Source organism: Nomascus leucogenys, chromosome 18, assembly GCF_006542625.1.
Source record: "Nomascus leucogenys isolate Asia chromosome 18, Asia_NLE_v1, whole genome shotgun sequence".
In the NCBI taxonomy this organism is placed as follows: domain Eukaryota; kingdom Metazoa; phylum Chordata; class Mammalia; order Primates; family Hylobatidae; genus Nomascus; species Nomascus leucogenys.
The window spans coordinates 61902966-61930046 of NC_044398.1; the positions used below are offsets into that span (position 1 = coordinate 61902966).

At 36.8% G+C, this 27081-nt stretch overlaps 1 protein-coding gene across 20 annotated transcripts in view; it reads left to right on the forward strand.

The window, feature by feature from the left end:
* ANK2 (ankyrin 2) overlaps positions 1 to 27081 on the forward strand; it is a 689728-nt gene that overhangs the window by 259584 nt on the left and 403063 nt on the right. The gene's annotated exons all lie outside the window — the stretch shown is intronic.

The following is a 27081-nucleotide window of genomic DNA, read 5'->3' on the forward strand; positions in this document are numbered from 1 at the left end:
TTTACATATGTGATAGACATAATAGCTTCAAAGCATAGATAATGGTAAAATGTAGTAAATGTAGTAAAATAAATAGGGAGTGATGTTTAAAATGTATATTTAACTTTATTTTCAATATAACTTGTTTGATTATAAGTTTATATAACTTAAATATTAAAACTGGCTTGCAAAATTGAAAATTTAACAGTTGGCTTTCACAATCTTGCATGAGCAAACGCCACACACCACTGAATATAGCTGTTATCTTTGTTTTTTGAGTTTTCTTTATTGTTCTGGGGAAGCTGCAGAGCCATGAAAGAGACCATTCTTTGAGCTCTAATTTGTATCTGAGCAGCATATTATGACATGTTTTATTGTCATCTGCCATTAGTACATGTTAAGGAAGAGTAATCCCACGACGTAATCCTACTCTTCCTTAACATGTGTGTTTTAAGCCTTTGAGCATCTTTTTAAATAAAAGGATGAACATGTAAAATATATATGCAAAGTTCTAAATTATTGAGCAAAATTATTACCATACAATTACTTCAACTAAAATATCTCTTAGAGATACTTTTATAAAATAATCCAAAAGGATTTACCTTTTAATATGCTTCCTCATATTGTCTCATCTGACCCTCCTACAAATCTGTAAGGGGCGTGTTATTATTTTCATCTTACAGGTTAGGAAATGGGGAAACAGAGAGGTAAAGTGACTTGACCAAGTCAAGAGAGACTAGGAGATTATGTTAGTAATGATAATAACAGCAGCAACAGCATCACTACAGAAATTGTTGACAAAGTACCCAGGATATGCCAAGCACTATTCTAAATACACTGCAGTTACTGTTTCATTTAATCCCATGAAACATACCATGAATCTCCACTTTTCAAGTAAGAAACCCAGACCAGAGAGGTAGAGCAATTTGCTCAAGGTTACGTAAGTGGGGACACTGGGGTTCAAAGCCAGGTATATCTGATTCCAGAACTTAACTCCCAGAGGCACTATAATCTCCTGCCTCTCATTATTAATCTGGATTTCCACTATATTCTGCATTCACAGATGCAGGTCTAGAAATGCAGTTTAAGTTTATCCATTCTTTAGGCAAGCATAATTTATATTGAATATTGTAAAAATAGTTATACATGTTTCTATTTTGCATAGTTCTAGAAAGAAATGAAGTTCTGTTTTAAGGTGTTTGCTTCTGTGCAAGATGCACAGGCCAGAGTCTCTTATGACATTCGAAATAGGGAGATGTTAATGATGAGGACAGCCCTGCCTATTGTTCCCAAGCCTCCAGAGACTTCCAAGGCTTCCAGTCCTTACAAGATTGTTGGGAGAATCCCATTATTTGTTTGTGGAGAGGATTACATATGTTTGGTTTGCATTAATTGCAGAGCTTTGCCATTAGCGTTACTCATATGAGACTCTTTCAGATAAATATTAATTTCCATTTAAGGAAATTAAACTTTTGACATTCTCTAGAGGTCTAATTATTGACTGGCTGTTTCCTGACTCTCTACTCTGGCAGAGGTAGTTCTTTTGCCTTGTCGGCACTAAATCTTGACTCCTGAATTTTGACGAGGATTATTACCAGGTGCTTGGTGGTTTAATAAGCATCTCAGATATTGTGAAACTAAACAAACCAGTCATAGAGATTTTATTGACATTGTGCAAAAATCCCAGTTTTTCAGTTTTTTAGGCAGTTGAAGTCACATAAACAGATTATTTATTTATTTATTTCTTCTCTCTCTCCCCTCGCCCCCATCTTTCTTTCTTATAAATGTAAAGGCAGAAAAAAAAGAATTTAGAATATAAGATAGATTGGTACTTTATAGAGCCAGAAAAATGCAGAAGTATTTCTATTTATATTTTAAACTCAAACAAGATTTTAGTACCTAATGGTCATCACTGTGTGAACAATTTAATCCCTTTTTCATAGAATTAAATTTGCCAGTGGATATTGGTGTCTCACCCCTGTATCCTTCCCTTTCTTCTTCCTTTGTCCCTTCATTTCTCCTCCCCTCCCCTCCCCTCCCCTCCCCTCCCCCTCCCTCCCTTCCTTCCTTCCTTCCCAATAACATGTCAGTCCTGGTATTAGTTCCCTCTACAGAGTTAGCAGGGCAAAAAGCTCTTTCATTAAGTTATTTTCTGAACCAAGGCAAGATGTTATTTGGACTCTATTTATACCGTTTACTGTTTGTGGAAACAATGAGATAAGTATTTAATGAAAAGGATTGTGCAGCAGAAATGTGACAGCTCATATCCATTACATAGTTCAAGTATAAGAACACTACTACACACTCTAAATTGTTAGACAGATGGTGGCTTTTGGGCTTCATTCAACAGAAAATAGCACTAATTCTCTAGACTAGCAATTCCTGGGTTTACTACTCATTGATTTCTTAATAGATTTAATTTTATTTCACCATTAACCAACACTTATTTCTGAATAAGTAAGAATAGCAAAATATAAATATATTCTTTGACAAGGTCTTTTTGAATTAGAAAGGCTTTGGTTTTAGAAATGGCAAAGTTCAGAGAATTATCTGGTAGTCTCTCCATTTTTTAATAATCATCATACAATATTATAAATGGAGTTTGCTTGCTGATATAAGTGTAAACTGGAATAATACTTTTGGAAAATAATTTGGAAATATATATTAAAAGCTTGAAAAAATATACAGGCAATAATCAACATCTATGAATCAGTTATAGGGAAATAATGCCAAATTTGTAAAAAACTACGTGACCAAATATGTTTATAATTGTAAAATATGTACATCTTTGGCAAGAGGTGCACAGTTAGAGTAACTATGCTCACATTACAACTATGTTAACAAGAGGCAATAAAATGGAAATGACAATGTAAGTGAAAAATAGGATGAAAATTGTTCTTTGATATAAATCACATAAAGTTCATGAAAAACAAGCTACAGCTTAAACTATTTGTGGAAGAAAATATTCAGTGTGCTAATAGTTGCTGTGATCTACATACTTTTTGTCTTTTTTTAATTTAAAAAGGTCAATTATTACTTTTATAATAAAAATATGAAAAATAATAACGACATTGCTGACCAAAAACTAGACAGCAAAGTAACCTAGGCCTAGTGATTGCACAAATCATCTTTTACTTCTAGTATAATTAAAGATTATGCTCAAGGCAAAAGTGTTAATAGTGAAAGGACTAGAACCTTTGAGATTATATATTCTAAATTTCCATTTGGCATGTAGATATGAGAGCATTAATAGTAATGAAGACTAACACCTTAGCCTTTTAATTCTCAGTTCAAAATCTTTTAAACCAGAAAACATTTTATTGTTAAAAAAAGGTTTTTTTTTTTAAATGAATGTGAATTTATTGTGGACTTGATTGCTTAAAGAACTGTCAGTTTACACCTCGGTATACAGAAAGCCTAATATGATGGGATTCTAGTCTATAGTGTCATGAATGTTACTTATTGAAAACAAATATGCTGTATGTAGTAATATGCCAGGAATAATAAAATATTATGCATGTAATTACCAATATTTATGTGCCAATCTTTGATAATTAGTACGGTTAGGGAGAGAAGGTAAAATGAAGGATTAATATCCCTATTTTGGAAGCTTGTATGGATGTCATCTTGTTTTCTAAACAAATTTTCTTATAGCCAGTATAGGGATTCATTTATTCACTTATTTAATGCGTGCTTATCAATCACCTACTATGTGCCAGTTATTGTGCTTACTGCCAGGAAGTAGTGGTAACCAAAACCACAAAAAACATTAATTTCTTTTCTGCTCTTGCCTCTGAGGTGAGGCATCACGTTTTATACAGTAGTCCCCTCTGATTCTTGGGAATATATTTCAAGATCCCCAGGGGATGCCTGAAACCTCAGACAGTACCAACCAATTGCCATCAATTGGAACACATTTCTGTTTGCCTTTTACCTACAAATTTAATGTCTTTTTCATCTTAACTAAGCACTTATCATGCACTATGGCTGTAACTTTTTGCAGGTTGAGGTACGACAGCACAACTAGCACAAATTTCATTTTCCTTCTTCACAATTCCATGGATAGAACATTTATAGATCTTAGCAATCTCAGCATATGATTTTTTTTTCCTTCTTTAAGTCGAGAACTTTCACCTTTTCACGTAAAGGAAGCACTCTACGGCTTCTCTTTGTGACACCTGAATTGCCAGCATCACTACTCTTGTGCTTTGTGGTCGCTATTAAGTAAAATAAGTGTGACTTGAAAAGAAGCACTGCCACATCCAACAGTCGATCCGATAATGGAGAAGGCTTCTAAGTGACTAGTGGGCGGGCAGCATAGACAGCGTGGATCTGCTGGACAAAAGGATAATTCATGTCCTAAGCAGCACGAGATTTCATCACACTACTCAAAATGGCACACAGTTTAAAACTTATGAATTATTTATTTCTTTCCACTTAATATTTTCAGAACTTGATTGATTGATGGTAATAAATCACAGAAGTGAAACTTCAGATAAGGGAGACCACTGTAAATATTGGGCATCCCTAAAATATTCGTTGGAAATGATCCCTAAGTCACTACTCCCTGGGGTCCTGATGCAGAAACTGAAACTGAATGAAGAGAATGAAGTGGGTAAAGATGTTAAGTGTTCTGGGTATTAATTCAACTTAATGTAAGGTTAGGGAAGTAGGCACTACCTCTACTATTTATTATATGATTTTTTTTTATTGATGTTGTCTCTTAAATTATTGTATCCTCTAAATTATCTGCACTATTGCTCTTGTTTTGAAGATTTAATACTGCATGTTATCAATTTTTTGTTACCCTTTTTGAGTTGACTCTACCTGAATACCATGTTATGATGCATTATTAAGATATGGACCAAATGGTTATTCCTTCTCAATGATAATTATTGTCTTTTGAAATTTGAAATCTTAAAAAAATCTGTTTTGAGGGTACAAGAGAAGATTTCTTTTTCTTTTTCTTTTCTTTTCTTTTTTTTTTTGGAGATGAAGCCTTGCTCTTGTCCCCCAGGCTGGAGTGCGATGGCACGATCTTGGCTCACTGCAACCTCCGCCTCCTGGGTTCCAGCAATTCTCCTGCCTCAGCCTCCCGAGTAGCTGGGATTACAGCTGCCTGCCACCACGCCCGGCTGATTTTTTGTATTTTTAGTAGAGGCGGAGCTTCACCATGTTGGCCAGGCTGGTCTCGAACTCCTGACCTCAGGTGATCCGCCCGCCTCGGCCTCCCAAAGTGCTGGGATTACACACATAAGCCACCGCGCCTGGCCAAGAGCAGATTTCTTATATGCATATATTGTGTAGTGGCATAAAGTCTGGGCTTTTAGTGTACCCGTCACTGGAATAGTGAACATTGTATCCAATAGATAAGACGGGTTATCTTATTGGGAAAAAGAAGACTGAAAATGCAGAGTGGAACCTTAATCCTTAATGAAGCAGATTTTTTTTGAAAACAAAAACAGAAACAAAACAGGCTCCATTATAAGGTGTGTTATTTTCTGAATGAAGCAGTCCCTGCTTTCTTCCTCTGTCCCGCAGATAAGAGGATGCTCCTTGGGCTTTAAAAATTATTCTAAAATTTGTAATGCCTTAATCAATGTTTGCCTAACTGAATTGATGTAAAGATTAAAAAGTGAAGGTTTGGGAACTTTGTGAATAGGTTATGGGAAACACTCGCATGTGATAGGTAGGTATGTAATATAATACTTTATTTTACTTAAGATACTCTCTTCCTGTATTATAACTGCCTTTTATGACCGGAATTCCTACCTTGAATGTATTGATATGTAGGAATATATGTATACTCAAATTTTCATGTTTATAAACAGTGGTGCTTCTATGGAAGTCTTGGCAGTAAGATTAAAGAGTGGAGGTACAAGAAATGTGGGCTAATAGACCTTAAGAAGATTGAGAGAATTGTCAAGCCCAGCTCCAGACACTTGTTAGGCCCATGAGGAGTATTTTTTTGTCAGCCAAATTTGAGAAACTCCCTTCTTGAAATCTGCCTCAGAACTGTCCACAATGACAAATGCTCCTGCAATCCAGAGGCCAAGGCTTAGCCTAATTGAATGTTAAGCAGCTGAAAGAGTTTGAAACCAGAAAAACAGTGTACATAGTGGAAACCCTGATGAGCCCATCATTGTGGTGGTCTCCTGTGGTGGCAGTGATAATAATAATAATTTATTTAAAATAGCCAAGGTAGAGACAAAAGCCTTTGTGTATTCAAGCCAAACAACTCAGATGAATGGCACCCCCCAGACTAACTTCTGAGTAAACCATACTGTGATAACATAGAGCCCATCTGTGTCAAGAATATTGGGAGGTGCCATTAGGCTGGAGGACCTCCATATATTCATATATTGTCCACAGCCTCCTTTTGGCGTCCGGTTGTCTAGATGGGATGACTCTAGATGACATATATGCAGGGTGGATTCTAAACCAGAGGTAGAGCAGCGTTAGTGTCTGCCTTTTTTTTTTTTTTAATCTTTTGGTACCTAATTTCCAAAGCCACTCAAAATGACAAACATAAGTGATCTGATTATTATACCAGACGCATATAAAACGTTTCTATTTCCTTACAAAGTTTTTCTGGCTCTCAAATGTAATCGCTGTTTTGTTTTTTCTGTCGCTGTTTGTTGTTTTAAAGAATCAGAACAAGAACTTCCCTTATTTTAAAATAGACTATTAGTCTCAAACTTTGGGCACATCACAATGTCCCAAATTAGATTGTATTTAATTCAAGACCAAAATTAAATTGATTTAAAATGGACAAACTCTGCTCTCTTAATAAATGTATTCTTTAAAATGGTAAATTAGTGATAATCCTTAACATTGACTATTTTATTTTACCATCGTTTTCCTCAACTACAGCATTCTCATAGTAATAAGATAATTTATTTTATATATTGGCTTGCCAAGTTTCCTCATCTGCCTTTCCCCTTTTTACCTTCATGACATCCCTATGAGGATATTGAGAGATAGCATCATTACTCCAATTTTACAGATAAAACCCAGGTTTAGAAAAGTAATTTGTTTTTTTCATAAGGCTTGAATCAGATACTTTACAAATAACCAGACTTGTAAGGTATTTACAATACTCAATTTCCATGTAATTCTTTTTTTTTTTTTTTTTTTTTTTTTTTGAGACGGAGTCTTGCTCTGTCGCCCAGGCTGGAGTGCAGTGGCCTGATCTCGGCTCACTGCAACCTCCGCCTCCTGGGTTCACGCCATTCTCCTGCCTCAGCCTCCTGAGCAGCTGGGACTACAGGCGCCCACTGCCACGCCCGGCTAATTTTTTTGTCATTTTTTTTAGTAGAGACGGGGTTTCACCGTGTTAGCCAGGATGGTCTTGATCTCCTGACCTCGTGATCCACCCACCTCAGCCTCCCAAAGTGCTGGGATTACAGGCGTGAGCCACAGCGCCTGGCTTCCATGTCATTCTTGTGTAGCAATTTTAGTTTTTAAACTATATTAAAAATTCTTTAGTTTTTGTAAACTATCTAAATAACTGCTTTTGTTTTTGAAACTGGTGGGCTTAATAGAGACAAATAGGTTACAGACAAAATTCCATTATAAAAATATCACTGCAGAAGAGCTCAATAAGAAAACCTATTTCTTTGTCCGGGCAGACAGCCTATAGAAAGTGTCTGATCTAGCTGCAGTGAATTCTGTGGGAAGAAAGCATCTATGGATTAAGAAAAATATCAATGTAACAATAACAACATAACTATTGAATGCTACTCTCATTATAGGTAGGAAAAGGAGAATATAAGGCATGATTTTTTTAGTTATGTGTAGAGTAACAATTATTTATTGTTTCTATCTCAGAAATAACTACTAAAGAGAAACTTTCTTTATTTCAAAATTGCCCAAACAAAGCTACATAAATAAAGATTCTGAATATAGGACAGAATATTTTTCTGAAAGAAAAAGTGCAAGTTTAATAAGTTCCTCATTTCTTTAATGTGTTTTAAATACCTTAGATTAAAATATATTACAGACCAGGCCTTGACTTTAACTGTGCATACCATAGGTGGAGAATACCATTTGCTTTTTGCAGACTATGACTTATATAAACAGAATAAAAGCATGCTACATTTCCCCCACTGTGTTTAGGGCGGTTGGACCATGTGTCAATGGTTCACTTTTAGTTAGCAGTTTTCTCTCCCTTTAAATTATTGTATTGAAGATCTTCAGATAAAAATTGCTAGTATGATTATAATGACCAGAGCTGAGTCAAAATTATTATTGTGATTATTGTGAGAAGTCAAAATAATCACAGTGGTTCTCAACCCTGTCTGCCCAATATAATGACTTGAAAACCTCTAAAATATAATGATACTTGGATTCCAAAGATTCTAATTTAATTTGTTTGATTCTAATTTGATTTGTTTAATTTGTTTGGGATGGGGCCTGGGCCTAGGAATTTTTCCAAGTTTCCAAAGGATCTACAATTTGCAACCAGAGTTAAGAACCTCTAATCTAGTCTGCGGTCTTCAAACTTTGGTTACCTTTAGAGAATGGGAATTTATTTGTTTTTATTAATTTTTGTCTTTGTTTTTGTTTTTCCAACTTTTATTTTAGATAACACATGCAGGTTTGTTATGTGGATATATTGCACTCAGGTGTGAGGATAGTACTCAATTGGTAAATTTTTCAACCCATACTTCCCTCTCTCTACCCTCTAGTAGTCTGCAGTGTCTATTGTTCCCGTGTCTATGTCCATGAGTGGTCAATGTTTAGCTCTCACTTATTAGTGAGAACATGCAGTTGTTGATTTTCTTTGCTTATGCTGATTCACTTAGGATTATGGGCTTCATCTCCATCCATGTTGCTACAAAGGACATGATGTTATTCTTTTTATATCTGTGAAATATTCCGTGGTGTATATGTACCATATTTTCTTTATCCAATCCACTGTTGATGGGCACCTAGGTTGACTCCATGTCTTTGCTATTGTGAATAGTGCAGCCATGAACATAAAAGTGCATGTATCTTTTTGGTATACTGATCTATTTTCCTTTGGGTACGTACCCAGTAATGGGATTGCTGGGTCGAATATTAGCTCTGTTTTAAGTCCTTTTAGAAATCTCCAAACTGCTATCTACAGTATCTGAACTAATCTATATTCCCACTAACAGTGCATAAGTGTTCAATGGGAATTTATTAAGAAAACATATGCTTAAGCCCCACCACCAAGCCTAATAAGTCAGAAGCTATAGGGAGAGGACTTTAGTATCTGTATTTTTAAAAGCTTTTAAGAATCACTGACTTACGGCAAGAGTAGAATGACATGATTTCACTAAACCTTAATTAGAATTAAATTTTGGTATGGAGTCATTCAGCTGTATAAGGGAAATTATTTTCTTTGGGAATCTCCAGTAGATTCCTGCTAATCATTTGTGTGATCAAGTGTTGTATTTATTTATATCTCAGATTTTTTCAGCTGATATATGAATATTTCCTGATTATATACTTTTTCCATCACTTAATTTTTGAAATACTGCTTAATAGTCAATTATTTAGAAGAAATATTTAAATAGGTGGTGACATGTTCCTTTACATTCAGTTAGTTCTGACTCCATTGTCGTGGTGATATGGTTCAGCCTTCTAAGTGATTTCAAGCTTTGCCCTTCTCTGAAAGCAATATGAGAATGTATTTTGATATAATTCTTTCTCTTTCAAAGCCAAGTGTGTTTCCAAATACTTGTTGGTTTTTCTTGGTTGACTCTTAATTTTTAATGATCTTGATGATACTAAAGCCATTTATACCTTTAGAGCTTATAATGTACAAGGCAAAAACATTCTTTTCTGGGAACTTAATCTGTTTCATGCATCTATTATTGCCTACCAACCTCTAATAGTCAAAACAGCATAGCACCAAAGGTAATTACAGCTCTTAGGTTGAGTGAGTTTGGTAAGATTACTTAGATTGTAGTCATTCTTGAAATTACAGAAATAATTTATTGATTCAAAATTTTGATAACTAAAAATAATCCATGGACCACAGTAGAGTAGCTCTTGGACAGTAGCAGGTGTCTTGAGAAGGGGCAGGCTGAATTTTTTTCCCCAAGTGAATCACTATTTCTCTTCATGATATTTTCCAGTCTTGATGGGTGCTTCTATAAAATGGGAATAATAAAGCATTTGCTAAGTTCTTACATAGTTCCTTCAAGGACAAATATAGGTTATAATAACATTGATAAAATATAGAAGCTGAACCAAGTCTCTATAAAATGTGATTATTTGTAAGAATGAGACAATCATAATTCAAAACGTCTAACATTATTTTGAAACACAAAGTGGAAATTTAATAAAAATAACACCAACATACTAAGAGAATTTATTTCTATTATTATTATTATTTTTTTTATTATTTTTTTGAGACGGAGTCTCGCTCTGTCACCCAGGCCGGAGTGCAGTGGCGCAATCTCGGCTCGCTGCAAGCTCCGCCTCCCGGGTTCACGCCATTCTCCTGCCTCAGCCTCTCCGAGTAGCTGGGACTACAGGCGCCCGCCACCACGCCCGGCTAATTTTTTTTGTATTTTTAGTAGAGACGGGGTTTCACCATGGTCTCGATCTCCTGACCTCGTGATCCGCCCGCCTCGGCCTCCCAAAATGCTAGGATTACAAGTGTGAGCCACCGCGCCCGGCCAATTTATTTCTATTATTTACAGTAGCCAACTATTTATAGTTACTGAGTCTTGTAGCCACTTCCATGATTGTACATAGTCATACATTATGTTAATGGTTACATTTTATTATTATTTGACTATATCCCTATTATTGAATTCTTATTTATAATAAAACATGACATTTTCGATTTTTACCACCCTTTTATTTCCAGATGATATTCCTTTTTAAAATTTTTAAGGTTTTAAAAATTTTTGTGGGTACATAGCTGGTGTGTACATTTATGGGGCACATGAGATACTTTGATACAGGCATGCAATAAGCAATAATCACATCATGAAAAGTGAGGCATCTATCCCCTCAAGCATTTATCCTTTGTGTCACAAACAATCCAAATATACTCTTTTAGTTCTTTAAAAATATACAATTAAATTATTTTTTGTACCCATTAACCATCCCCACTTCCCCCACCCTCACCCCCACTACCCTTCCCAGCTGCTGGTAACCATTCTTCTACTCTCTGTCTCCATGAGTTCCACTGTTTTGATTTTTAGCATCCACAAATAAGTGAGCACCTGAAAAGTTTGTCTTTCTGTATATGACATTTCACTTAGCATAATGACCTCCAGTTCCATCCAGTTTGTTGCAAATGACTGAATCTCATTCTTTTTTATGGCCGCATAGTACTCCTTTTTGTATATGTACCACATTTTCTTTTTTTTTCTTTTCTTTTTTTTTTTTTGAGACAGAGTCTCACTCTGTTGCCCAGGCTGGAGTGCAGTGGCACATCTCAGCTCACTGCAAGCTCCACCTTCCAGATTCACGCCATTCTCCTGCCTCAGCCTCCCAAGTAGCTGGGACTACAGGCGCCCACCACCACGCCCGGTTAATTTTTTGTATTTTTAGTAGAGGTGGGGTTTCACCGTGTTAGCCAGGATGGTCTCGATTTCCTGACCTCATGATCTGCCCGCCTTGGCCTCCCAAAGTGCTGGGATTACAGGCGTGAGCCACCGCGCCCGGCCATGTACCACATTTTCTTTGTCCATTCATCTGTTGATTGACACTTAGGTTGCTTCCAAATCTTGGCTATTGTGAACAGTACTGTAACAAACATGGGAGAGCAGATATCTCTTCAATACACTGATTTCCTTTCTTTGGGGGTATATACCCAGCAGTGGGGTTGCTGGATCATATGGTAACTCTATTTTTAATTTTTTGAGGAACCTCCAAACTATTCTCCATAGTGATTATACAAATTTACATTTTTGTCAACAGCGTATTAAGATTCCCTTTTCTCCACATCCTTGCTAGCATTTGTCATTGCCTCTCTTTTGGATAAAAACCATTTTAACCTGGGTGAGAGGATATCTCATTGTACTTTCTATTTGCATTTCTCTGATGATCAATGATGTTGCGCACCTTTTCATATGCCTGTTTGCCATTCGTATGCCTTCTTTTGAGAAATGTCTATTCAATTATTTTGCCCATTTTAAAATCAGATTATTAGATTTTTTTTTCCTATAGAGTTGTTTGAGCTCCTTATATATTCTGGTTATTAATCTCTTGTAAGGTAAGTAGTTTGCAAATATTTTCTCCCATCCTGTGGATTGTCTCTTCACTTTGTTGATTGTTTTTAACTTGACGTGATTCCATTTGGTTGCCTGTACTTGTGGGGCATTACTCAAGAAATTTTGCTCAGACCAATGTCCTGGAAAGTTTCTCCAATGTTTTCTTATAGTAGTTTTGTAGTATGAGGTCTGAGATTCAAGCCTTTAATCTACTTTGAACTGATTTTCATATATGGCGAGAGATAGGGGTCAAGTTTCTTTCTTCTGCATATTGATATCCAGTTTTCCCAGCAACATTTATTAAAGAGACTGTCATTTCTTTAATATATGTTCTTGGCACCTTTGTTGAAAATGAATTCACTGTAGGTGTATGAATTTGTTTTTGGGTTCTCTATTCTCGATGATATTTCAAATCACATTCTGATTGGTTGTAATATTCTGGTTATGGCAAACAGTGTAATTCTATATTTTAACTATATTTTATGTATTTTATAAGAATACTTATTGCCTGATTTTATAAAATTATAAAATAACTTTTTAATGGAAACAAACATTGCAGGACATAAAAGTATTTTAATGACACTTTCAAATTTAGAAAAACTTAATTTTAACGTATTTAAATAGGGCTATATTTTCACATTGTTAGGTGTAGAACTTTAAAAAATCTAAATCTATAAACATCTTCAATTATAATAATTTAACAATCTGCATCAATTAGGATTCAAAGTACTTTAGAAAGAAACTATGACATGTTTCCTTCTCTTTGTGAACATTTATACTATAAATCCAAATTACATTATAAATGTTTGATTAAATTGATATCTTCTAACACTCATAAAAGATTATATCTCATTAAAAAATGAAATATACTAAAATAATTTTTGTTTATGCAGTTCGAGCATAACTCTTTTAATATATATATTTTTCATTATAAAAGTAATTCATAATACTAGCAGAACATTTAGAAAATTATTTGCATTAATCATGATAAATACTGTTGATGTTTTGTTTTTCTTTCCAGTTCTTTTCAAATGAACAAGTGTGTGTGTGTATACACATACTTTTTAAAAGCAAATTTAAAATCATATCTAAAAATTAATCTTTTAACTTAATTCTATAATAAGAGTTTCTTCACGTTTGTAACTGTTCTCAGAAAATATTCCTTTATCAGTGTTGCTTATTTTTCCATTTTAAGTAGTGTTATGGTGAACATTTTTGTACCTAGAATAGATTTTTAGAGAATTAAATATGTCTATATTTAGATATCACAATCATAATCATATGTAAGATCATGGATATAGAAAAGATATTCTATATAAGCCTTTTTAGAACCTATTAGGAAGTTGTTTTAAATGATAAAAAAATCTTGATCTATGATGTTTGATTGACAATGCATAAAATGCTGTAAAACCTTATTAAATACGGTATTACTCCTTCTGACCCTCTCCTTTCAGAATGGTCAAATCTCATTTACAGCTTGAGCGAGCACTGTCAATAAATGTAAGAAAGCTTGATGAGAGCCTTGGGGGGAGCATGTCAAGCAAATTGCTGGTTCCTTTGGTATAAGAGTGATTTTGGGGTGTCCTTAGGACACATTAAGCAGTTCTGAGTAGTAAGAGAAAATATATTCTCTATAGAGAATTTAGAAATTTTCTCAGTTGAACCCTTGATGAAATAAATTCTTATTAATTTTTAATCCTGAAATATGATGGTGTTGCACTGAGTTCCAAGTAAAGAAGTAAATAAATGTAGTGTCATCTGCACCATTGAGGAGGGTGCGATTTGTGAGACTGTGTGAATGATCTTGGCTCCCCCTTGGCAGGCATAAAGACTGGATTAGCTCTTGTGCCTTCCTGGGGCTGGAAGCCAAAAGTCAAGATTAAACTAATCTAAATTTTTCCTTTTACAAGTGAGCAAAATGATGCTGAAGGAAGTTAAACTACTTTCCCAAGTTACATAATCGTGTTCCAGAGCTGAAACTTGCAGTGGCAGAGCCCAGCATAATAACCTTTTCCTTCACCACCATTTAGTTTAGAGCTTCAGAAGTATTTTTCCATTGTTCGATAATCAAAATAGTAACTTAAATGATAAAAGTGGCCCATTATTATCTGGCTTTTATCTTTTAAAAAAATCTGTGAAAAGGGTTACTGAAATGATGTATACTTTCCCAAAGGTGTGAAAACAAAGTTACCATAGGTGTAGCAAAAATTTGTAGTAAGTCAAAAGCGTTAAATGACTGAATGTCTTCTTTAAAAAAATCCTGTCAAATCCGTATATTTTTGATGTTATATCAGTTTTTATTTTAGCTGGATTCTTCATTTTTAGCTCTTTAATCACACTCAGACAGATCTTGAATGCAAAATTGTTAGTGTGGGTGGCAGAAACAGAGAGATAGCAGCTTGCTTATTTTAATATTTAATCATTTCCCCTCTCAGCTTGAGTTGAAAAGACAAAAAGCCTGCGAATATATCAAGGAAGACTGTGGAATCCATTGTCCTTCATAAAGAAAAATCTCCTGATTGACCCATTTCATATACCATACAGACATCTTTTTTCCTGGTATTTGATAGTTGATTACTTCCACTAGTTGGTAAAATTAGATGATTTTTATGTTTTTTGCCCCAACCTCTCACCTTTTTTATTCCAGGGAGATTTGCCCAGTCATGGAATGTGTAACTTTCAGAAACATTGAACTTTTTTTCAATTGCTTATTCATTTGAAGGACTTTCCGATGAACCATTAATTATTAGCAGCTTAGTATAATTCTTGAACTGAGATCTGTATAACTTACTGCACAGGGTTCAAAGAGGTGGTGGTACTGCTGAATAATGTTCAGATGCATTGATCTTCTCAGCCACAGACTTTCTTTCAGATGTTGGGTCTCTGGCTCTGACATCTGTCACTCCCCAGGGACCAGGCCCATCCAACCAGCTGGCCAGTGCCATTTCCCATCTCATCTCCCCTATGCCACACCCTTGGCTGAAGATGATGGCCATCCCAGAGAAAAGAACCAGCCTTTGGTTGAAGAATGAATTGTTCGTGGAACTCTGGGCCAGATTTTTTCTTCCAGCTGTCTCTGGTAAATTTATCCTGCCACCAAAATTAAGAATAAAGGGGTGAGGATGTAGAGTTTTTGCAAAGGCACATTCCCTGTAGAATCATTGCTTTTTGTTTTTTTTTCTCTTTCTCCCTTCTCTTTTCCCACACTGTGACTGCTGTTGCCCATAGCAACCACCATTATAACATTCACAGCAGCTTTTACTACAATGTGAGGGAATCCCAAATTAGAAAATATTTGCCATTTCTATATAGGGACACAATTCTTCATTATTTAATGAGCTTGGCATAGGGTTAAATCATTGAACAGTCTGTTCTGGAGAATTTAATATTTTTACATGCCCTATAGTTGTTCATTTCTCTACTTATACTGATTTTATCGATTGTTTATACCATTTTAATTTGGTAATAGATCCCTAGAGAAACAAGGTCTTTTTGTGTCTTGGCCTCAGATTCATCCCAAAGTCTCAGTTCAGAGTGACTCACTTCCTTACTAAAAATTACACATCAGAATTATTCAGCTAGCCCTGTGTATAGTCCTGTAACTATGCTGAGGGCCTTGTATACGTTGTCTAATCCTCAACATAATTTTGCAAGGTAGATGTGATTACCTATATTCTACTGATGAGAACACTGAGGTTCTGGGAAGTATTTTCCAAAGGCTTTATTTACAGTTAATAAATGATGGTATCTAAACCCTTCAGACCCTAGACACTGGAGCTCTTTTTGAATCCACACTAACTCTGTTAATGAGAATTACTTGCAGTCCCACTTAGTTTTAAAGCCCATAGATATTCCCTGAACACTCTTTTGCCTGGATTTGCAACATCTCATTTCTCTTGAGGAAGAGTCTGCCATTTGCTGACTACCTATCTATAGGCATTCATTTAGGTTGGCCTAGTCTGCAATTTTCCCTTACTTCCAAATTTCTCTCTTTAGTTCTTATCTTCCGCCTTTCTCTCTGATTTATGCCATTGGTTTCCCCCCGGACTTTAATGTCGACACTTTTTGCTGCTTCTACAAGTTCAGACTCTCCAGGGAAGGCTTAAAGAAAATGAAGACTAGGGAGGAAAAGAGTGAAAAGGGGGAAGAGGAGATTGTGTTCTGAGCTTGAGACCAATGCTCTGAAGTGGCAGAATAGGAATTGGATAGCATGGAGGAGAAAAACTCAAGTGAACCGTATCTAGCCAGTTTTTCAAAATATTTTAGGATATCTTGTTTATAGAATATTCATTCTTATATCTAACCCAGATTTGCGCTGTAGAGTGAGCCAGTATCTTCTTGTTCTATCCATGGTAGATATGGATAACAGTTATGCAGCAATCTCCTTTTATATTTGATAATATGTATTATATTTTCTCATATATAAGCTGAGCTCTGTAGGAGTACTTTAGTCTCACTAGTGATTTATCCTAGTGAGACTCAGTAGTGATTTATCCTAGTGAGACTCAGTAGTGATTTATCCTAGTGAGACTCACTAGTGATTTATCCTAGTGAGACTCACTAGTGATTTATCCTAGTGAGACTCACTAGTGATAAGTATGAGAAGACTAATGTCTAATTCCAAACAGGTTTTGATGCAAGCCCCTGTCATTGTTTTATGTAACAATACTGTTAATCTAGAGACATATAATTTTTTTTTTTTTTTTTTTTTTGAGACAGAGTCTCACTCTGTCATCCAGGCCAGAGTGCGATGGTGCTATCTTGGCTCACTGCAACCTCCGCCTCCCAGGTTCAAGCCATTCTCCTACCTCAGCCTCCCAAGTAGCTGGGATTACAGGCGCCTGCCACCACACCAGGCTAATTTTTTTGTATTTTTAGTAGAGATGGGGCTTCACCATGTTGGCCAGGCTGATCTCGAACTCTGCCTGCCTCGGCCTCCCAATGTGCTAGGATTACAGGCATGAGCCACCATGCCTGGCAAGACATATAAATTTAAGAGTAACATATTTGTTTGGTGCTGTCACATACATGCTCATATATGTAATTTCATTTTAACTAATTAATTAATTAAGTTTTTTAAAGATGTAGTCTCATTCCATTGCCCAGGCTGGAGTGCAGTGGTGCAATCTTGGCTCACTGCAACCTCTGCCTCCCAGGTTCAAGCAATTCTCCTGCCTCAGCCTCCCAAGTAGCTGGGATTACAGGTGGGCACCACCATGCCCGGCTAATTTTTGTATTTTTTAGTAGAGATTGGGTTTCATCATATTGGCCAGGCTTGTCTCGAGCTCTTGACCTTGTGATCTGCCCACTTCTTTTAATTTATTTCTACATAGGTTTATTCTACAAATGTTTCAGGGCAGCTTATAACTATATATACACGTATATATCTATATTTATTTAATGGTGGGGAGAGTGGGTAGATTTTGGTCAAAAGTACAAAATTTCAGTTAGACAGAATGAAGAAGTTCAAGAAATCTAAAACTTGTAGAATATGATGCTTATAGCTAATAATGATGTATTGTATACTTGAAAATCAGGAAAATAGTAGATTTTAAGTGTCCCACTGAAAAAATGATAAGTATATGTGGTAACGCATATGTCAATTAGCTTGATTTAGCCATTCCACAATGCATAATATTTCAAAACATCATGTTGCACATCATAAGTATATACAATTTTTATTCATCATTTAGAAATTAATTTAAAATACAGGTAAAAGGGGAAAATATAAATGGGAAATAAAAATCATGATTACATAAAATATCTTAAAGAATACTTTTAAAAAGGGAAAAATCTGACTCATGAAAATTTAAAATGAACACATATCACAAATTTTATTTATTTTATTAATTGATGAGGGAACCAGCAAAATGTTAAAAACTGGTCCAAAGAGCACTTGATTTGTATTAGATTTATTGCAACTTATTATTGCTGAATTAGATATAAAATTGGTTAATGCCCAACAAAGCCATAAAGCATACCTTAGGTTCCACCAGACAGACTTTATTTGCATTTCTACTGCACAAAATCTACAAGGTAACCTGTCCCAACCGAGTTGTAAACAGCCACTAAGTGGAAAGTGAAGCCCAGCACTGCACTAAAAGCATACCTAGTAATCTCATTTGCCTATTTCCAAGATTCAGAAAATTTTTCTGAGAAATGATACAAAATTAGTGTGAGTAACCAAGACCAATATGGAAAATAGAACATAAGTACGTAGGCTATAAGGGCCATATTGTAATTGCTGTTTGAAAAGTGTCGTGAATTTTCTGGCAGCCAAAGTGAATAGAATATATAAAAGGCTAGAAGACTTTATGGTTGGAAAGAAGAAATACATTGGTTCCTTCAGCGAAGGAACATTTTTTCTTTTAAGAGAAAGACAAGTTTATCTTGAGGAGCTTCATATTAGGGGTGGAGGGACAGGGGCTTGGAATTACACATGCCACGGTCCTCAAAAACAGCCTTCTGGCAGATGCAGTAACAGATGTCATAGGGCTATTTCCTCAATGTACCCTATGATAAAAGACTCAGACATAACATTAAAATCCACCCAGGGAAAATGATTCCAGTGGGGCAATGGTGGAGTGAGAAAAAAGTGAGCACAAGATAATTATCTGACTTTAAGGTGTACCTACTTGAACTATCTCTGGCAATTACTCATTATAAAAGAGATGTACAAGAATCACTCAAGGATTGGTGGGCCCCTTTTACTATTCTGCCAAGGGTAGTGTTAAGGGAGGAGGAGTGGTCTTGCCAGGGCAAGAAAAATAAATTGATATTTAAAATGTATGTAGCACAGTGCTTGGTATAAAGTCAGTGTCCAATAGACTGTAGATGCTATTGTGATCACTGTAATTATTATTATTTTTTTATTTTACTTTAACTTCCAGGATACATGTGCAGAACGTGCAGGTTTGTTACATAGGTCTGCATGTGCCATAGTGATTTGCCACACCTATCAACCAGTCATCTAGGTTTTAAGCCCTGCATGCATTAGGTATTTGTCCTAATGCTCTCCCTCCCTTTGCCCCTCACCCCTCGACAGGCCCCAATGTGTAATGTTCCCTTCCCTGTGTCCATGTGATCACTGCAATTACTACTGTTATTATATAAAATTCTCTGTGCTTCTTAGACATCTAAGTTTGGATGTCAGGTAGACTGAAGTTTAGAGGAGAACCTGGGCCTGGTGATAAGTGTTTGGGAGTTGTCAGTGTACAGGTGTTATGTTAAGCTGCGGGAGGGCCTGGGTGAGAAGGGTTAAGAGGTGGCCACATACATAGGACGGTACATATAGCAAATATGGGGTGTGATAGTAATCTAATACCCTTCCGCAAATATAATTTCCTCAATAAGACTTTTTCCAGAAAAAGAAGTCATTATTTGAAAAAGACACATGCACACACATGTTTATAGCAGCACAATTTGCAATTGCAAAGATATGGAACCAACTTAAGTGTTCATTGACCAACGAGTGGATAAAGAAAACATGGTATATATATACCGCGGAATATTACTCAGCCATAAAAATAAATGAAACAATGTCTTTTGCAGCAACTTGGATGGAGCTGGAGGCCATTATTCTAAGTGAAGCAATTCAGGAATGGAAAATCAAATAGGGTATGTTCTCACTTATGAGTGGGAGCTAAGCTATGAGGATGCAAAGGTGTAAGAGTGACATAATGGGCTTTAGGGGCTTGAGGGGTAAGGCTGGGAGGAGAGTGAGGGATAAAAGACTACTTATTGGGAACAGTGTACACTGCTTGGGTGATAGGTGCTTTCAAAATCTCAGAAATCACCACTAAAGAACTTATCTGTGTAACCAAAAACCACCTGTACTCCAAAAACTATTGAAATAAAAGAAATCATTTGCACTGTAAAAAAAAAAAAAACTTTTTCCAGGGAAAGTAACCTTAACCTCAGAGATTGAAATGCATGTATTTCATGATTTTATTTTGAAAATTAAGAAGATGCAGTTTAATTTTCACAAAACTCTAGCAAATAGGCGTGGCAGGGCATTTTTATCACTCTTTATAGTTGGCCAATTAAGATATACTAAGATATAAAAGCAAAGTGATGTGCTCAAGATGTACGTGTATGTAGCAAATGGCAGAGTTAAGTCTTTGACTGCAGAGCTTCTGACTAGTTCAGCGCTGTTCCATCTTCTCTTTCCATCCTGCTGTCTGTTCTCTCTTTACTGAGTTTAGTTGTGTTGCTTTTGATAAAGGATCCAAATGGACATGATCATAGAGAGCTGGTAAGTGTTTTCTCAGATGCTATCCCCTGCCTTCCTTCCCAGCCTGGCTTTCTATGCAAACTTAATAAGCATGTTTCTTCTGCTGTAATTTAGGATAGTGACTGAAATGTTAAATAATGCAGATGCAAGGCCACTTCTAGCTATTGTTTCTTCAGTCCAAATGGTCATACTTTGGGTGATGGGTTGTGTAAAGTAGTTGGTTCTCCATTAAGGAACTGAATTAAAACCTGAAACTTATTTCTTATGGGCCACTGCACTGTTGTTAGGGGTTAGCCACAATCCATCTGACTGGATAGATGGTGGAAAATAAAAAATGTTTTATTACAATCCAAGAAAACCCAAAACTACTCATTCTACAAGCTATTACACTAAAAAGCAAGTCATTAAAAGGCATAATAATTAAAGCAGTGCTGTACACTGACCTTGTCACTTGATTCTCTGAAACACATCAATTGTTTGCAGCATCAGCTTTTGATTTGTAGTGTCTTTGAAAAACAATTTAAATTATGTATTGGAAAGAGGCCAGGAGACCCATCTGCTGGGAGTTTGTCTTTCTAAATTGGGTGCAGTGGGTAGTGCTGAGGGGAAATGACACACCTCTCTTATGAATATTTTCATGAACCTTCTCAGTCTCTAGAGAATCCACCCATGCACTGTTAAATTGTGTCATTTGTGGGAACACAATGACAAGGGCCTAAATTGGAAAGCAATACAGATTTAGCAAGAAAATGTTTTCCATTAAAAGGGGACCCTGCTAATTTCCTGTGTCTAATGTAAAGAGTGAGAGGGATTGAATCAACTACAGCTTCAAATGCTAACCCAAAAGGCCTACTTTCTTTTGTTACTAAATTAACCTACTACCTGGTATTCCATTTAGATAAGCACACATCAAAAAACAGAATTGTAAGATTTCTGTGAAGAGAGGGAAAATGAAGTAAAAGGAAGGAAGAGATGATATAGTTGAACTTGGACCAGAGCTGCTGCTTCTTCCATCTCCCCACTGGAAATCAACAATAGCAGTAGCATTCAGAATTTATTAAGTGCTTTCTATGCATCAGGAAGTGCAAATGGATTATCTCCTTTATCCTCAGGAAAATTTCATTATTTCACTTTGTAGGAAAAGGCAATGAAGTTTAGAAAGATTAACAAATTGGTCTGAATTTCCCTAGCTAGTTTTCTGTAGAGAACTTGCATTCTTCATAGAAATGTCTTCTCTGTTTTTTTTCCTCTCCTCATTTAGCTCCTATTTTTGCCCTGGTAAAAGTATAGAAAAAGAAAAAAAAAAGTGAACACAGGCGTGGCCTATGCCTGCTTGAAAGTAGGAAAGAAGGATTATCGAAAGAAGGGAGAAAATGACATAGAAAGGAATTTTTCGGGTTATCTAAATTGATGCTTTCATTTTCAAATGGGTTAACTATAGTTTCAAGATAACAAAGTAAAACATTTGGTAAAAAATAAATCTGTATTAGAACTGTTACCTACTCTCAGCCCAGTACTTTTCATATATCACGTTGCTTTTCATCAAGTCTGGAAAATGCCCGTTTTTCCCTTTTGAGAAAAATCTATATCGGCACTTACCTGTCTGAGGTTATCTTTTGGTAAAGGAATATACTGCTTGGGAACTTCCATTTAGCTACCTGTAAACTATGAGTGTATTCTGTTGATGTTTATGTTCACTTAGCAGGAATCATAATTTTCCTAAGTTCATGATGATTATTATTTCAACAATTTTATTTTTTGCTAGAGTGAATTTGAAGATGCCAATTGTTCCTTCAAATAAAAAAAACTCTTCAGTACTTTCAGATTATCAACTATGGTTGAGGTACATATGAAAGGTTACTTGAAAGGAAAAAAATATTGGATCTAAAAAACATTTTGGAAAATATTATACACAACTTTAAATGATTTTTCACTGCTTGATGTGTTCAATATTACAGAAAAACGGGTTTAATTAAACTGAAGGAAATAAATCAAAAGGGGAGAGCTGGCTGACAGTTTTATCCAATGTGACCTAGGAATTGAAAGCAAATACCATCAACCACTCTAATTTTTATTTCTTCTATAAATAATATGCAGCAGGACTGGAAGCAAGTAATCTCCTTCTTGCAGTCCTCCATTCCTTTCTTTTTTGCCCAAATGCTTGCCTTTAATTTTGACAATAATCAGGTAACAGATCCCTGAGGCAGTTCCTCTGTATTATGATGATCAGATATATCATTTAAAATATCAGATTATTAGATTAGAGCTCCAGTTCATTCCTTTTAAGGGAATTCTTTAAAAGTGATAGATGGGTACCATCTATGGGTATGTTTGGATATGATCAGTCTGTGTCTGGTTTTAGTTTATGTTTAATTTGTTATTATTCAGAAAGCCTCAGCTGCCTAAGTAGTTGCTCCTATCTTATATTTAATTCGTATTTTTTTCAATTTGAAAATTGAATATGCTCACACATGCTCTGACATTTTTTTTCATTTTATGTCATTTTTTCCCTGCAATCCACGAATTCTCTACGTCTTCCTTTTGTGAGCATGCTGGTGTGAAACAGTTTCAGTGACAAAGCAGCTTAGGAATTAAAAGAGTTTATCATACATAGCCCTAGGTATTACTGGCTGTGGAATTTTTTTTTTTTTTTTTTAGACAAAGTCTCACTCTGTCACCCAGGCTGGAATGCAGAGGCACGATCTTGGCTCACTGCAACCTCCATCTCCCAGGTTCAAGCGATTGTCCTGCCTCAGCCTCCTGAGTAGCTGGGATTACAGGTGCACACTACCACGACAGGCTGATTTTTGTATTTTTAGTAGAGATGGGGTTTCACTATGTTGGTCAGGCTGGTCTTGAACTCCTGACCTCAGGTGATCCTCCCACCTTGATCTCCCAAATTGCTCAATTAGAGGCATGAGCTGCGGCACCCAGCCTGGTTGTGGAATTTTTAGCTAACTACTTCTCTGAGAGGCACATTCCTCATCTGCAATATGGGAATAATTGTAGGGCTGTTTCATTCAGTAGTGTATGAGAACTGCTTAATTATTTTTAAAATGAAATGTAAACTGATAGTAGAAATGTAAGGTGATATTCATGCTGTATTTGCTTTTTTTTTTTTTTCCCTAAAGACATCCATTCCAAACCAGAGAGGCTTGCATTTTTTTTTCCTTTAAGAGAGCTCCCAAAACATTACCGCTTAGTGCTACTTCTTTGTGACCCTGCTATACTTTGAATCTACCTTTACAATGAAGTCTGCCCTTAGAATCTTTACCCACAATGCAGAGATGTTTTTAAGTACATGTTTATATCCTCCTTGGACTCATTTCCTTGAAAGCAGATAGAAAGGGTGACCTCACTTACCTTTGCATCCCTGGCATCTAGTGCTGGGGTTTGTCAGTTCTAAGTTCTTGTAAGTCCCTGTTGAACCAGATTTAATTCAGAAGACTAGAAAGCAGGAATTCTTTGTTCCACTCTTTCATTTGGTTTTCTTTTCTTAAATGAAGTGGGGGTTTGCCTTTCTAAAAGAATGGTTTATACTGGGCCACATGTTTACTGATTTTTATGAAAAGAGAAAATAGTAGGAATTAAATTGTATTCATGTAACTTTCTTTTATCTTTACTGTAATCTTAAAAAAACAAGGAGTTGATGATGTCAAATTGCTTGGCTGTTTTCTGTGTGGAAAAAATTACTTTTCAGTTATTTATTATGAATTACCTTTCTTCTTTAAAGAATATTGTTGAAATTAACAATAGCAGGGTACATTTTTATTCCAACAGGGTACAAACTAATTAGAAAGTACTTTGGGAAATTCGATTTTAAGAAATGTTTTATATTAATTTTAAGATATAAAGAAAATTGAAAAGTGAATTTTAATTGAGTGTAATGTCTTTCATGAATTTCTTTTAAGTGTAATTATTATTTCTAATATCCACCTTTACTCAATTCTCCTTTAAACATTTAATAACCATGAATAAATAAATTTAAAAAAATTTTATTTATTTTTATTTTATTTTATTTTTTTACTTTAAGTTCTGGGACACATGTGCTGAACATGCAGGTTTGTTACATAGGTATACATGTACCATGGTGGTTTGCTGCACCTATCAACCCATCATCTAGGTTTTAAGCCCCACATGCATTAGGTATTTTTCCTAATGCTTTCCCTTCCCTTTCCCTCCACCCACCTACAGACCCCGGTATGTGATGTTCCCCTCTCTGTGTCCATGTGTTCTCATTGTTCAACTCCCACTTATGAGTGAGAATATGCAGTGTTTGGTTTTCTGTTCCTGTGTTAGTTTGCTGAGGATGATGGTTTCCAGCTTCATCCATTTCCCTGGAATGAATGAATTTTTAAATAAGATTCAGGCAAAAAATAATTATTAGTCTTTTTAAAAGTTTGTTTACTGGGCTGGGTGCGGTGGCTCACGCCTGTAATCCCAGCACTTTGGGTGGCCGAGGTAGGTGGATCACCTGAGGTCAAGAGTTTGAGACCAGCCTGGCCAACATGGTGAAACCCCGTCTCTACTAAAACACAAAAATTAGCCAGGTGTGGTGGTGGGTACCTGTAATCCCAGCTACTTGGAAGGCTGAGGCAGGAGAATTGCTTGAACCTGGGAGGCAGAGGTTGCAGTGAGTCGAGATTGCACCACTGCACTGCAGCCTGCGTGACAGAGCAAGACTCTGTCTCAAGAAAAAAAAAAAAAGTTTGTTTTCTGTTAGTTTCATTTAAAATTTTCTCTTCCTGGGAATTCTCAATGTTATTTTGTTTCACTTTTTTGTATCATAGTAAGATATACTTAACATAAAACTTCCTATAAGTGTACAGTGGATTAGGTATATTCACATTGCTTTGCAACCATCACAATCTAGAATTCTTTCATTTTCCCAAACTGAAACTCTGTACACATTAAATAGTAAGGCCCAGTTTCCTGCTTTTCTTAGTGCCTGGAAACCACCATTCTCCTTTCCAACTCTCTGAATTAGGTTATTCTAGTTACATCAGGTAAGCAGAATCATAGTATTTGTCCTTTTGTCCCTGCCTTATTTCACTTAGTGTTATGTCTTCAAGGTTTATCAACATTGTGGCATGTATCTCAATATCCTTCCTTTTTAAGGCTGAATAATATTCCACTGTATCTCTATGCCACATTTATCCATTTACCTCTCAGTGGGCATTTGGGTTGTTTCCATACCGTTAAAGAATTTCCCAGTGACTTAATGCTTCTAAGCCTATAATTTTACCAATTTGAAAATGCCTCAACAATGATGAATTTGACATGGTCATTTGACCTTTTTACTCTAAAGAGACCATAGAATGTGCTCAGGGTGCTGTTACTGGAGCCAACTGTGTAGGCTCATGTCTTGACTCTGTAGATCACTAACGTGAGCTTGAGTAGGTTATTTCTCGGGGACCAGGTGTCCATATTTTGCAATAGAAATAATAATAGCATAACAATGTCACAGGATCCTTTGGGTGCTGCTTTTCCAGCCGGAAACCTCTGTGGTCATCAGCACCTTTGCCTGAGTTTTGCTCAGGCCTGCTGGGCTTGTTCTGCCCACTTGGCCCAGCAGGCTGTGCTTGGCTCGTGCTACCAGCCCAGATCCCATACCTGCCAAGGGCGAGCCAGGTGCAGAGTGGTGAGGGGTGTGTGAGTGAGTGTGGGCTCTGACCACTGCGCACAATCAGGTGTGCCGGCTGCAGCAAGGCAGGCAGCGCCAAATGCTGGTACAGGTGCCAGCTCTATGCGAGGCTGTGGCTGGACCAGATGTACCACAAGCGGCTTCCAAGGTGGGTACCTGGGAACATGGTGGTGCCTGGAAGCTTGGAGAGCTTCCGAGCCCCAAAGATGCTTGGAAGCTGCGGAGCCCCAAAGATGGTGTCACAGCCCTCGCTCAGAGAGGCCCTAGGTCTGGGCTCCCCAAAGGGCTGCAGCTCTTTTCTCCTCATCACCTGCAACCTGGTGAGCAGGGGGCAAGTTTCAGCCCTGTTTGCCTTACAGTTCTTTCAGGCTTGCCAAATGGCAGGTCCCAAATTTTTGGTGGGTTCCGAATTCTTTTCCCATGTCTAGGAAGAATGAGGTATGTGGACAACTGGAGGGTGAAGAAGGCAGAGAGGAGCTTCATTGAGCGACAGAACAGTTATCAGGAGACCCGAAATGGGTAGCCACTTTCTGCAGGCAGATTGTCCTGACAAGTTTAGGACATCCGAAGTGGGTAGCTCCTTCTTGCAGCTGATAGTCCTGCCATCTGTGTGAGTCTAGCTGGGTCCGGTTGTTTTTATGGGCTCAGGAGGGAGAAAGTGCATGTTGATTGGTCCGTGGGGGACCATGGGCGGGCTCGGAAAAAGCATGATAAGTTCTCACTTTCCGAGGCAGATTCTGTCTGGAACTGGCAGCCTGGCCCCAGGCTTCAGGCCCTCCCTGGCTTTAAGGTGAGATTTCTCCGGAAACCCGCCCCTTTCCGCCCAGTAACCAGTCTCCCTCCTGACATCAACATGTAGTCCGCGCGCCCAGCCTGTTTGTGCTGAGGGTTACCTGCAGGCCCAGGTAGAGCTGCCCTCAGCCATTCCCCCGGCCCCTCTTCCACACCCGTCAGCGCCCAAAGTCCAAAGGGGCCGGAGGCAGCAGGGGGCTGGCATGTCATTCCTGCCCGGAGCACGTGCA